The 12,485-nt window shown below is 42.2% G+C and overlaps 1 pseudogene; it reads left to right on the top strand.

The window, feature by feature from the left end:
• Window positions 1–1,569: 1,569 nt before the first annotated feature.
• LOC141582431 (ras-related protein R-Ras2 pseudogene) lies at window positions 1,570–8,304 on the top strand (annotated as a pseudogene).
• The last annotated feature ends 4,181 nt before the right edge of the window (window positions 8,305–12,485 follow it).

Raw genomic sequence — 12,485 nt, forward strand, 5'->3', positions numbered from 1 at the left:
CTTGCATCCCTGGGATGAAGCCTACTTGATCATGATGAATAAGTTTTTGGATGTGCTGTTGAATTCAGTTGATAAGCAACTTCAGCAAAGTCTCAGGATAGAAAATCAATGTGCAGAAATCACAAGGATTCCTATATGCCAATAACAGACAGCCAAATCAAGAGCAAACTCCCATTCACAATTGCTACAAAGAGAATAAAATACCTAGGAATACAACTAACAAAGGATGTAAAGGACCTCTTCAAGGAGAACTACATACCACTGCTCAACTAAATAAGAGAGGACACAAACAGATGGAAGAACATTCCATGCTCATGGTTATGAAGAATTAATATATGAAAATGGCCATACTGCGCAACATAATCTATAGATTCAACACTATCCCCATCAAGCTACTGATGACCTTCTTCACGGAACTGGAAAAAAACACTTTAAACTTCATATGGAATCACAAGAGAGCCCACATAGCCAAGACAATCCTAAGCAAAAAGAACAAAGCCAGAGGCATCACACTGCTGGACTTCAAACCATACTACAAGGCTACAGTACCAAAACAGAGACATAGACCAATGGAACAGAACAGAGGCCCCAGAAGCAACACCACACATCTACAACCATCTGATCTTTGACAAAGATTCTGATAGACAAATGGGATCTAATTAAAATTCAGAGCTTCTGTACAGCAAAAGAAACCATCATTAGAGCAAACTAGCAACAAACAGAATGGGAAAAAATTTTCGCAATTTTTCTCATCTACTCATCTGACAAAGGGCTAATATCCAGAATCTACAAAGAACTAAAACAGATATACAAGAAAAAAACAACCCCATTCAAAAGTGAACAAAGGATATGAACAGACACTTTTCAAAAGAAGTCATATATGAGGCCAACAAACAGATGAAAAAATGCTCATCATCACTGGTCGTCAGAGAAATGCAAATCAAAAACCACATTGAGATACCATCTCACGCCAGTTAGAATGGCGATCAGTAAAAAATCTGGAGACAACAGATGCTGGAGAGGATGTGGAGAAATAGCAACACTCCTACACAGTTGGTGGGAGTGTAAATTATTTCAACCATTGTGGAAGACAGTGTGGCAATTTCTCAAGGATCCAGAAATAGAAATTCCATTTGACCCAACAATCCCATTACTGGGTATATACCTAAAAAACTATAAATCATTCTGCTATAAAGACACATGCACATGTATGTTCATTGCAGCCCTGTGTACAATAGCAAAGACCGGGAACCAACCCAAATGCCCATCAATGATAGACTGGACAAAGAAAATGTGGCACATATACACCATGGAATACTATGCAGCCATAAAAAACGATTAGTTCATGTCCTTTGTAGAGACTTGGATGAATCTGGAAGCCATCATTCTCAGCAAACTGACACAGGAACAGAAAACCAAATACCACATGTTCTCTCATAGGTGGGTGTTGAACAATGAGAACACATGGACTCAAGGAGAAGAGCATCACACACTGGGGGCTGTTGGGGTGGGTAGGGGAGGGACAGTGGGGGGTGGGGAGGGTAGGGAGGGATAATAACATGGGGAGAAATGTGGATATAGTATACACCTAAAGTAAAATAAAAAAAATTTAAAAAGCAGAAAAAGATACCAACTGATGGGATGCAGCAAAACAATGCTAAGAGGGAAACTCATAGCTAAAAACATTTCCATCAAAAAAGAAGTGCCTCACTGAACATGTGTGCCTGTGTCTTTCTGATAGAATGATTTACATTCCTTTGGGTAAATAATGGGATTGCTGAGTCAAATAGAAATTCTGTTTTAAGTTATTTCAGAAATAACTGCTATCCACAATGGCTTTACCTACAATAGCAAAGACATGGAATCAACCTAAATGCCCATCAGTGATAGACTGGCAAGATGGCCAAATAGGAACAGCTCTGGTCTGAAGCTCCCAAAGAGATCGACGCAGAAGGTGGGTGATTTCTGCATTTCCAACTGAGATACGCTGTTCATCTCACTGGGACTGGTTGGACAGTGGGTGCAGCCCTCGGAGGGCAAGCTAAGTAGGGTGGGCCATCACCTCACCTGGGAAGCCCAAGAGGCCTCCCCTAGCCAAGGGAAGCCACAAGAGACTGTACTGGGAAGAATGCTGCTTTCCAGCCCAGATACTGCATTTTTCCCAAAGTCTTCACAACTGGCAGACCAGGAGATTCCCTCTGGTGCCCACATCACCAGGGCCCTGGGTTACAAGCACAAAACTGGGGGGCCATTTGGGCAGACGCTGAACTAGCAGCAGGAGTTTTTTGTTTCGTTTCGTTTTGTTTTGTTTTGTTTTGTTTTGTTTTTCCCAAACCCTGGTGGTACCTGGAACGCCAGTGAGACAGAATCCTTTACTCCCCTGGAATGGGGGCTGAAGCCAGGGAGCCAAGTGGTCTGGCTCAGCAGATCTCACCCCCATGGAGCCCAGCAAGTTAAGATCCACTGGCTTGAAATTCTTGCTGCTAGCACAGCAGTTTGAGGTCAACCTGGGATGACTGAGCTTGGTGGGGGGAGGGGGCATCCACCATTGCTGAGACTTGAGTAGGTGGTTTTCCCCTCACAGCGTAAACACAGTCACTAGGAAGTTAAACTGGGCGGAGCTCACTGCAGCTCAGCAAGGCATCTGTGGCTAAACTGCCTGTATAGATTCCTCCTCCCTGGACAGGGAATCTCTGAAAAAAAGGCAGCAGCCCCAGTCAGGGAGTTATAAATGAAACCCCCATCTCTCTGAGACAGAGCACCTGGGGGAAGGGGTGACTGTGGGCACTGCTTCAGCAAACTTAAACGTTCCTGTCTGACAGCTCTGAAGGGAGCTTGGGATCTCCCAACACAGCATTTGAGCTCTGATAAGGGACAGACTGCCTCCTAAGTGGGTCCCTGACCTCGTGTATCCTGACTGGGAGTCACCTCCCAGTAGGGGCTGACAGACTGGCAAATTGGATAAAGAGTCAAAACCCGTAAGTGTGCTGTATTAAGGAGACCCATCATCTCAGCCCAAAATCTCCTTAAGCTGATAAGCAACTTCAGCAAAGACTTGGGATATAAAATCAATGTGCAAAAATCACAAGCATTCCTATACACCAATAGTAGACAAAAGGGGAGCCAAATCATGAGTGAATTCCCATTCACAATTGCTACAAAGAAAAGAAAATACCTAGGAATACAACTTACAAGGGATGTGAAGGACCTCTTCAAGGAGAACTACAAACCACTGCTAAAGGAAATATGAGACAACACAAACAGATGGAAAAACATTCCATGCTCGTGGATAGGAAGAATCAATATCATGAAAATGGCCATACTGCCCAAAGTAATTTATAGATTCAATGATATCCCCATCAAGCTACCATTAACTTTCTTCACAGAATTGGAAAAAACTACTTTAAACTTCATGTGGAACCAAAAAAGAACCTGCATTGCCAAGACAATCCTAAGCAAAAAGAACAAAGCTGGAGGCATCACACTACCTGACTTCAGAGTATACTACAAGGCTACAGTAACAAAAACAGCATGGTATTGGTACCAAAATAGATATATAAACCAATGGAACAGAACAGAGGCCTCAGAAATAACACCACACATCTATAACCATCTGATCTTTGACAAATATGACAAAATAAGCAATAGGGAAAGGATTCCCTATTCAATAAATAATGTTGGGAAAATACTGGATAGCCATGTGCAGAAAGCTGGATCCCTTCTTTACATCTTATACAAAAATTAACTCAAGATGGATCAAAGATTTAAACATAAGACCCAACACCATAAAAACCCTAGAAAACCTAGGCAATACCATTCAGGACAAAGGCATGGGCAAAGACTTCATGACTAAAACACCAAAAGCAATGGCAACAAAAGCCAAAATAGACAAATGGGATCTAATTAAATTAAAGAGCTTCTGCACAGCAAAAGAAACTGTCATCAGAATGAACAGGGAACCTATAGAATGGGAGAAAATCTTTGCAATCTATCCATCTGACAAAGGGCTAATATCCAGAATCTATAAAGAATTTAAATTTACAAGAAAAAAACCAACAACTCCATCAAAAAATAGGCAAAGGATATGAACAGACCCTTCTCAAAAGAAGACATTTATGTGGCCAACAAACATATGAAAAAAGGCTCATCATCATGGGTCATTAGAGAAATGCAAATCAAAACCACAATGAGATACCATCTCACATCAGTTAGAATAGTGATCATTAAAAAGTCAGGAAACAACAGATGCTAGAGAGGATGTGGAGAAATAGGAATGCTTTTACACTGTTGGTGGGAGTGTAAAATAGTTCAACCATTGTGGAAGACAGTATTGTGATTCCTCAAGGATCTAGAACCAGAAATACCATTTGACCCAGCAATCCCATTACTGCATATATACCCAAAGGATTATAAATCATTCTATAAAGACACATGCACACCTATGTTTATTGTGACACTGTTCACAGTAACAAAGACTTGGAACCAACCCAAATGCCCATGAATAATAGACTCAATAAAGAAAATGTGGCACATACACACCATGGAATACTATGCAGCCATGAAAAAGAATGAGTTCGGTCCTTTGCAGAGACGTGGATGAAGCTGGAAACCATTATTCTCAGCAAACTAACACAGGAACAGAAAACCAAACACCACATTTTGACTCATAAGTGGGAGTTGAACAATGAGAATGCATGGACACAGGGAGGGGAATATCACACACCAGAGCCTGTTGGGAGTTTGGGGCCAGGAGAGTGATAGCATTAGAAGAAATACCTAATATAGCTGATGGGTTGATGGGTACAGCATATCACCATGGCACGTGTATACCTGTGTAACAAACCTGCATGTTCTGCACATGTACACCAGAACTTAAAGTATAATAATAAAAAAAAGTAGCACACATACACCATGGGAAACTATGCAGCCATTAAAAAGAAATATGATCATGTCCTTTGCAGGAAAATGAATGGAGCTGGAGGCCATTATTCTAAGTTAATTAACATAGGAACAGAAAACCAAATACCACATGTTCTTACTTATAAGTGGTAGCTAAACATCAAGTACACATGGACACAAAGAAGAAAACAACAGATTCTGGGGCATACTTGGGGGATAGAGGGTAGGAGGAGGGTACGGGTCAAAAACTACCTATTGTGTGCTATGTTTATTGTCCTAGTGACAAAATTATCTGCACAACAAACCCCTGGGACGTGCAATTTACCTATATAACAGACCTGTACGTGTACCGCTTAACCTGAAATAAAAATTAAGAAAACAGTGCCCCCGGATGGCCATATGTAGTTGTGCTGCAGAGAGGCATAGAGGAGCACCCCACCCTCACCTGCTGCCCAGGACCCTGGTAATCACCCCACTTCTCTGTGCCTGGGGCAAGACCCAGGCAGCCCCAGGTACCATGCTGCCCTAGGACCAGCCCTTCTGACAACTCCTGGTGCCCAAGAGCCCCTCCCCTGCTGGAAGTTGATGCATCTAGTTCCTCCAGTTTTTTGGTTTTGTTTTTTTTGTTTTGTTTTTTGTTTTTTTTTTGGTAGTGGTGGTTGTTTTGAGTCGGAGTCTCGCACCGTCGCCTGGGCTGAAATGCAGTGGCATGATCTTGGCTCACTGCAACCTCTGCTTCCTGTGTTCAAGAGATTCTCCTGCCTCAGCCTCCCAGGTAGCCGTGATTACAGGTGCCCACCACTATGCCTGGCTAATTTTTTGTATTTTTATTAGAGATGGTGTCTCACCATGTTGGCTGGCTAGTCTCGAGCTCCTGACCTCATGATTCGCCCACCTTAGCTACCCAAAGTGCTGGGATTACAGGCATGAGTCACCACGCCCAGTGCAGTCCTATTTTTTAATGAATGTGATCCAACCATTGAAGATTCGAACACAAAGCAGTGTGTGCTAGATGACAGAGCAGCCCAGCTAGGTATTTTGCAGATAACAGGACAAGAAGAGTTTGCAGCCATGAGGGAACAGTGTGTGAGGACTGGTGAGGGTTTCCTGTTGGTCTTTTCAGGTAAAGATAGGGGCAGTTTTGAAGAAACCTATCAATTCCAAAGATAGATTCTCCTCAGAGTAAAGGAGCATGGTGAGTTTTCAATGATTTTAATGGGTAATAAAGCACCTCTGGATCGTCAGAGACAGGAATGACAGCAATTAGCACAGCAACCTAGGGTAACATACATGGAGGTATCAGCAAAGATTAGGATGAATGCAGTGTGTGCCTTTTCTTTTTGAAACAAGGTCCTCTGACACCCAGGCTGGAGTGCAGTAGTGTGATCATAGCTCGGTGCAGCCTTGAACTACTGGGCTTAAGTGATCCTCTCCCCTCAGCTTCTCATGTAGCTGGAATCACAGGCTTGCCCCACCAAGCTCAGCTTTTTGCTTTCTAAGAGATGGGGTCTTCCTGTGTTGCCCTGGCTGCTTGAACTCCTGGGTTCAAGTGATCCTCCTGTCTTGGCCTTCCAGGGTGCTGAGATTACAGGCATGAGCCATCACAACTGGTCTCAAGCTTTCTATGAGCATCGCTGGGTTATAAGGAAATTTCAAGAGCAGAAATGTACTCCTTCACCAGAACCAATGAGGAAAGAAAAAGACAAGGAGCAGTAACATTGTGTCATTTTTCTAGAATCCCTTGAGTATTACCTACCAAATGCCAGGGAAAGGCCTCATCTCCTCCTCCTCTCCTTAGAGTTTACATCTTGTTGGTACCATTCTAGCCTTAGACAAATAATGACCCTGTTAGCTTTAGAACAAGACGCTGGCTAGCTCTTTCCATGAAGCTAATGCAATGGTCATTTCCAGGCAAATTTAAAGGAAACATTAAGGCTGTTTCATAGATTATCAGATTCCTTTAAAATATGTATCTATATATACACAGACACATTCTTTTTTAGGGGTTACATTTTAATAGAATCAAAACCTCTTGGGAACCTAGGTCATTTGCCAAGCCAAAGCCACAGGCTGCGAAATAATTTTTAACTTCTGGAATCATGTGGTCTACTGTTACTCCAAATACAAATATATGGATTTTTAATGTGATTTTTTTGGACTATTTAAAAAATTTTAATGTCAGCTTTAGTGAACTTTAAAAACACTGAATTGAATCTACAGAAGTGAGACATCTCAGTATCAAAATGCCTATTATATTTATGGATTAAAAACTGCTTACAAAAGCCTGTGTTACTACTCCTGCTCTTGAAGATGATAATATTCTACTTGGTCAAATATTTCAACTCATTCTAAACTTGAGCATTTCAGTATATTTGATTTTTTTTAATTTCCCAAGTTAGGTTTAATATACGAATATGTATTTTATTACCAAATGGAAACATTGTTTCAGTCATAATGAATACCCTAAGTACGTTCAGATATTTTCACCAAATTAAGAACATTATTGAATAAAGCAAATTTTAATAAACTGTATGTACAAATTGTGAAAATTGCAAATGATTTTGTTTTGAAAAACTTAGTTTGGCACTTAGAAATAATACATTTCAAACACCTAGTGCTTGACACCCTATGGTGAAATATTTGATTTAAAAAAATTTTTTTTTTAATTAACTCTTTTCACAGAGTTGCTAAGGTCAAAAATGAGTAATTTCTGCCTGTCTTTTCAAGTATTTCTGGATAAGGGATTCAAAAAATGGAAACTATATGACATAGCAGTAATGTAATATGTAGAATTGGTCTTTCTAGGGTCAGAGATGATTAGTGCTTTGGCTATAAACTTTTATACATTATTTTCTTATTAAATAGTATTTTTATATGTATGTCAGCAAATGTGCTTTCACAGCATACCTTGTGCCTATGCAAAGGCAAGTATTTAATTTTCACTGTTCACTTTTAACTGACAAAGCAAACGAAGTGGAAACCACAGGGCTGTGGTGGAACTTTTACTTGCTGGTCTGATCTTGGTTGTACGCACAAGACCAGCGCGTGGCCAGTACAACAGGATGAACCTATGCAATCCCACTAGATACTGACTGCTATATCAAGTATTAAGTGTAAAACTTTTCATTGACAATAGTATAACTGTGAATGGCTTCTGGTTTTGTTTTTAATTCTGTGGATTGTGTTTAAACAATTCTAAAGTCTGTTCCTTTTTTGAGGTTTTAAATGGTATTGCACACATTTATACAATGTTTAAAGACGTGTACCCTTGTACAGCTTCAGGTCTAGAATTAAAATTAATCTGTTATCACAGAAAAAAATAAAAAGAAGAAATATCTCAAATCTACAATCTGACTTTATACATTAAGGAACTAGAAAAGAAGAATAAACCCAGAGTCAGAAAAATTAAGGTAATAATATAGATTAAAGCAAAGAAAAACAAAACCAAGAATAGAAAAGCAATAGAGAAAATCTATGAAACCAAACAAAATGGACAAACTTTTAGTTAGAGTAAGAAATACTCAAACAATGAAAATTCGGAAAGAGGGAGGAGTTATCAATTTTATAAAATTAAAAAGAGAGAGTATTATGAACAATTGTATGCCAACACCTTGGTTAATCTAGATTAAATTGACAAATTCCTAGAAAACCACAACCTACCAAGTTTGAATCAGAAGAAATAAATAATCTGAACAGATCTCTAACTGGTAAGGAAGTTGAATCACTGATCAAAAAGCTCCCAATTATGAAAAGTCCAGGACACATGGATTCACTGGTGAATTCTACCAAACATTAAAGGAATAATTGTCAAAGACAAATTGTCTTCAAATTTATCCAAAAATTGCCAGGCTTGGTGGCTCACACCTGTAATCCCGGCACTTTGGGATGCCAAGGCAGCCAGATCAGCTGAGGCTGGGAGTTCGAGACCAGCCTGACCAACGTGGAGAAATCCCGTCTCTACCAAAAATACAAAATTTGTGAGGCATGGTGGTGCATGCCTGTAATCCCAGCTACTCTGAAGGCTTAGGCAGGAGAATTGCTTGAAGGTAGATGTTGCAGTGAGCCAAAATGGCGCCACTGCACTCCAGCCTGAGCAACAAGAGTGAAACTTCATCTCAAAAAAAAAAAAAAAAAAAAAAAAAAAAAAAAAATTCTTTTTAAATATAGACACATCTCATGTTGCCCAGGCTGGTCTCAAACTGTTGGGCTAAAGTAGTCCTCTTGCCTCAGCCTTCCAAGTAGCTGGGACCACAGGTGTGTGCCACCACACCTAGCTAGTTTTTGCTTATTTTTTGTAGAGAGGAGGTCTTGCTATGTTGCCCAGGCTGGTCTCAAACTCCTGGGCTCAAGGAGTCCTCCCGCCTTAGCTGCCTAAAGTTCTGGGATTACAGGTGTGACCTACCGCATCCAGTGTGCTTAAAGAAACAAACAAACAAAACCTGTGAATTAAATTTCTTTGCAGTAGGCAGTTTGCACTTCCATAGCTTCCAGAGAGAGATGCGTCTGAAGCTATCCTGGTGTGTGACTTCCTCAGCTTTTGGAGAGCAACCCCAAACCTGCTGGCCTATTTTTGGGGTGGCTCTCAGCAAACTGACACAAGAACAGAAAATCAAAAACTGCATGGTCTCACTCGTAGGTGGGTGTTGAACAATGAGAACACATGGACACAGGGAGGGGAGCATCACACACCAGGGACTGTTGGAGGGGGCTATAGGAGGGACAGCAGGGGGTGGGGAGGTTGGGGAGGGATAATGGGGAGAAATGCCAGATATAGGTGACAGGGGGATGGAGGCAGCAAACCACCTTGCCATTAAGTACCGATGCAACAACCCTGCATGATCTGCACATGTACCGCAGAACCTAAAGTGCAATTAAAAAAATAAGAAAAAGAAAATTTGCAGATTCTCCTAGCTCTTTGGGGCCCCAGGCAACAAGGCACCATGGTATCAGTCAGTCCAGGAATATCCTTCTCTCCTTTTTTTTTTTTTTTTTACAATAACCAAGTTGAGAACGCTCAGGTTGGCATCCACAATGCAACTACAAACTGATTTTCTCTTTCTTTCTCCTGTTCTCCTTGGTCTGTAACAGGAATGCCCCTTACTCAGTAGCAGGTGGACACGGCCATGGGTCAAGACACCCCGCTTCATGGGGAAAAGTTTGTCATTCCCACCACTAATTCGGACCACATAACCCTTCTATTCTTCACCCAGAGTGTCAGCAGCAACTTCTGTGGCCATACACTTCTCATAAAAAGTATGAAGTTTGCGTACATTGTCCACTTCAGTGACAGCCTAGCCTAGCAGCCAGTGGCTGGGAAGATGTCCAGCTTCATCCTGAAGCAGCTGAACGCCTCTGAGATGCCACAGAAAAGAGGCTCAAAGAGTTTTTTTTTGTTTTGTTTTGTTTTTTAGATTAAATCTCACTCTTACCCAGGCTGGAGTGCAGTGTCAGGATCTTGGCTCACTGCAGCATCTGTCTCCCAGGTTCAGGCAATTCTCCTGCCTCACCCTCCTGAGTAGCTGGGATTACAGGCATGTGCCACCACACCCAGTTAATTTTTGTATTTTTAGTAGAGATGGGGTTTCATCGTGGTCTCGAACTCCTGACCTCGTGATCCACCCGCCTAGGCCTCCCAAAGTGCTGGGATTACAGGTGTGAACCGTCGCGCCCGGTTGAGATATTTTTGTTTTGTTTTTTTTTGTTGTTGAGACGGAGTTTCGCTCTTGTTACCCAGGCTGGAGTGCAATGGTGCGATCTTGGCTCACCACAACCTCCACCTCCTGGGTTCAGGCAATTCTCCTGCCTCAGCCTCCTGAGTAGCTGGGATTACAGGCATGTGCCACCGTGCCCAGCTAATTTTTGTATTTTTAGTAGAGACGGGGTTTCACCATGTTGACCAGGATGGTGTCTATCTCTTGACTTCGTGATCCACCCGCCTCTGCCTCCCAAAGTGCTGGGATTACAGGCGTGAGCCACTGCGCCCGGCAAGATATTTTTAAAGCCATGTCCATAGCAGCATTATTCACAATATCCAAAAGGTGGACACAGCCCAAGTGTCTATTGACATAAGAATGGGTAAATGAAACATGATATATACACACAATGGAAGGTTATTCAGCCTTAAAAAGAAAGGCAGGTCTGACACATGTTACAAATGGATGAACTTTGAGGTTATGCTCAGTGAAATAAGCCAGACACAAAAGGACAAATACTATATGATTCCACGCATGTGAGGTATTTAGAGAAGTCAAAATTATAGACACAGAAAGTAGAATGATGGTTGCTGTGGGCTGGGGGGAGGGACAAATTGGGAGTCATTTCTTTAAGGGGTTCAAGGGTCCAGTTTGGAAAGATGAAAAGAGTTCCGGACATTGAATGCACGACAGTGTGAATGTACTTAACAGCATTGACTGTCCCACTTAAAAATGGTTAAGATGGCGAATTTTATGCTTTGTGGTTTTTACCTCAATTTAAAAAGGGGCCATCAACACAAACTTTGGAGTTCTGATCTCATACAATCAATGAGATGAATTCCCTGGATACAAGAGAAAAGTAGGGAATTGTGAAGATTTCCCCTGGAGACTAAACGTAGCAAATTAAACCTCTGAAGTCCATTGCGGAAAAACCCTAAGGGGATGGTCTGTCTGGAGCCCAGGAGAAATGGTCCCAGCAGGACCCCAGGCAATTACTGCACATTTATTTCTAACGATGCCCACTGGAGGTTGCTCCCTAGACTTCAAGAGCAGCCCTGCAAATAAGCTGAGGGTGAAGCCCAGTCACCTCTCCTTGGCCCATGCACCAGGGAATAAGGCTCTGTTATCTCCGGCCACCACCCTCTCCCTGCCTCCCCGCCATCTGCTTTCTCATCTTGCTTTCCACGGGGCCCAGGCTTGTGTCCCGGGTCCCAGGCTGCTTCTGAGCTTCCCGCCCTCCTGAGAGAGGAAAGGCCACTCAGGAGGAGGCAGAGGCCTCAGGTGGGGTTCGCAGAAATCAGACCAACTGGACAGGTCAGTGCCCATGTAGGGAAAGAGGGTAAATTAATTCAACCATTGTGGAAGACAGTGTGGCGATTCCTCAATGACCTAAAAATAGAAATCCCATTTGACCCAGCAATCCCATTACTGGGTATATATCCAAAGGATTATAAATAATTTTACTATAAGGACACATGCACACGAATGTTCACTGCAGCACTGTTTACAATAGCAAAGACCTGGAACCAACCCAAATGCCCATCGATGATAGACTGGATAGGGAAAATGTGGTACATATACACCATGGAATATTACACAGCCATAAAAAACGATGACTTTGCGTCCTTTGTAGGGACATGGATGAACCTGGAAACCATCATTCTCAGTAAACTGACACAAGAGCAGAAAATCAAACACCGCATGTTCTCACTCATAGGCGGGTGTTGAGCAATGAGAACACATGGACACAGGGAGGGGAGCACTACACGCTGGGGGGTCTGTTGGGGGGGTATGGGGGAGGGACGGAGAGGTGGGGAGGTGGGAGGAGATAGCATGGGGAGAAATGACAGATACAGGTGAGGGGAAGGAAGGCAGCAAAACACACTGCCATGT

The sequence above is a fragment of the Saimiri boliviensis genome, chromosome 20 (genome assembly GCF_048565385.1).
Source record: "Saimiri boliviensis isolate mSaiBol1 chromosome 20, mSaiBol1.pri, whole genome shotgun sequence".
NCBI lineage: Eukaryota > Metazoa > Chordata > Mammalia > Primates > Cebidae > Saimiri > Saimiri boliviensis.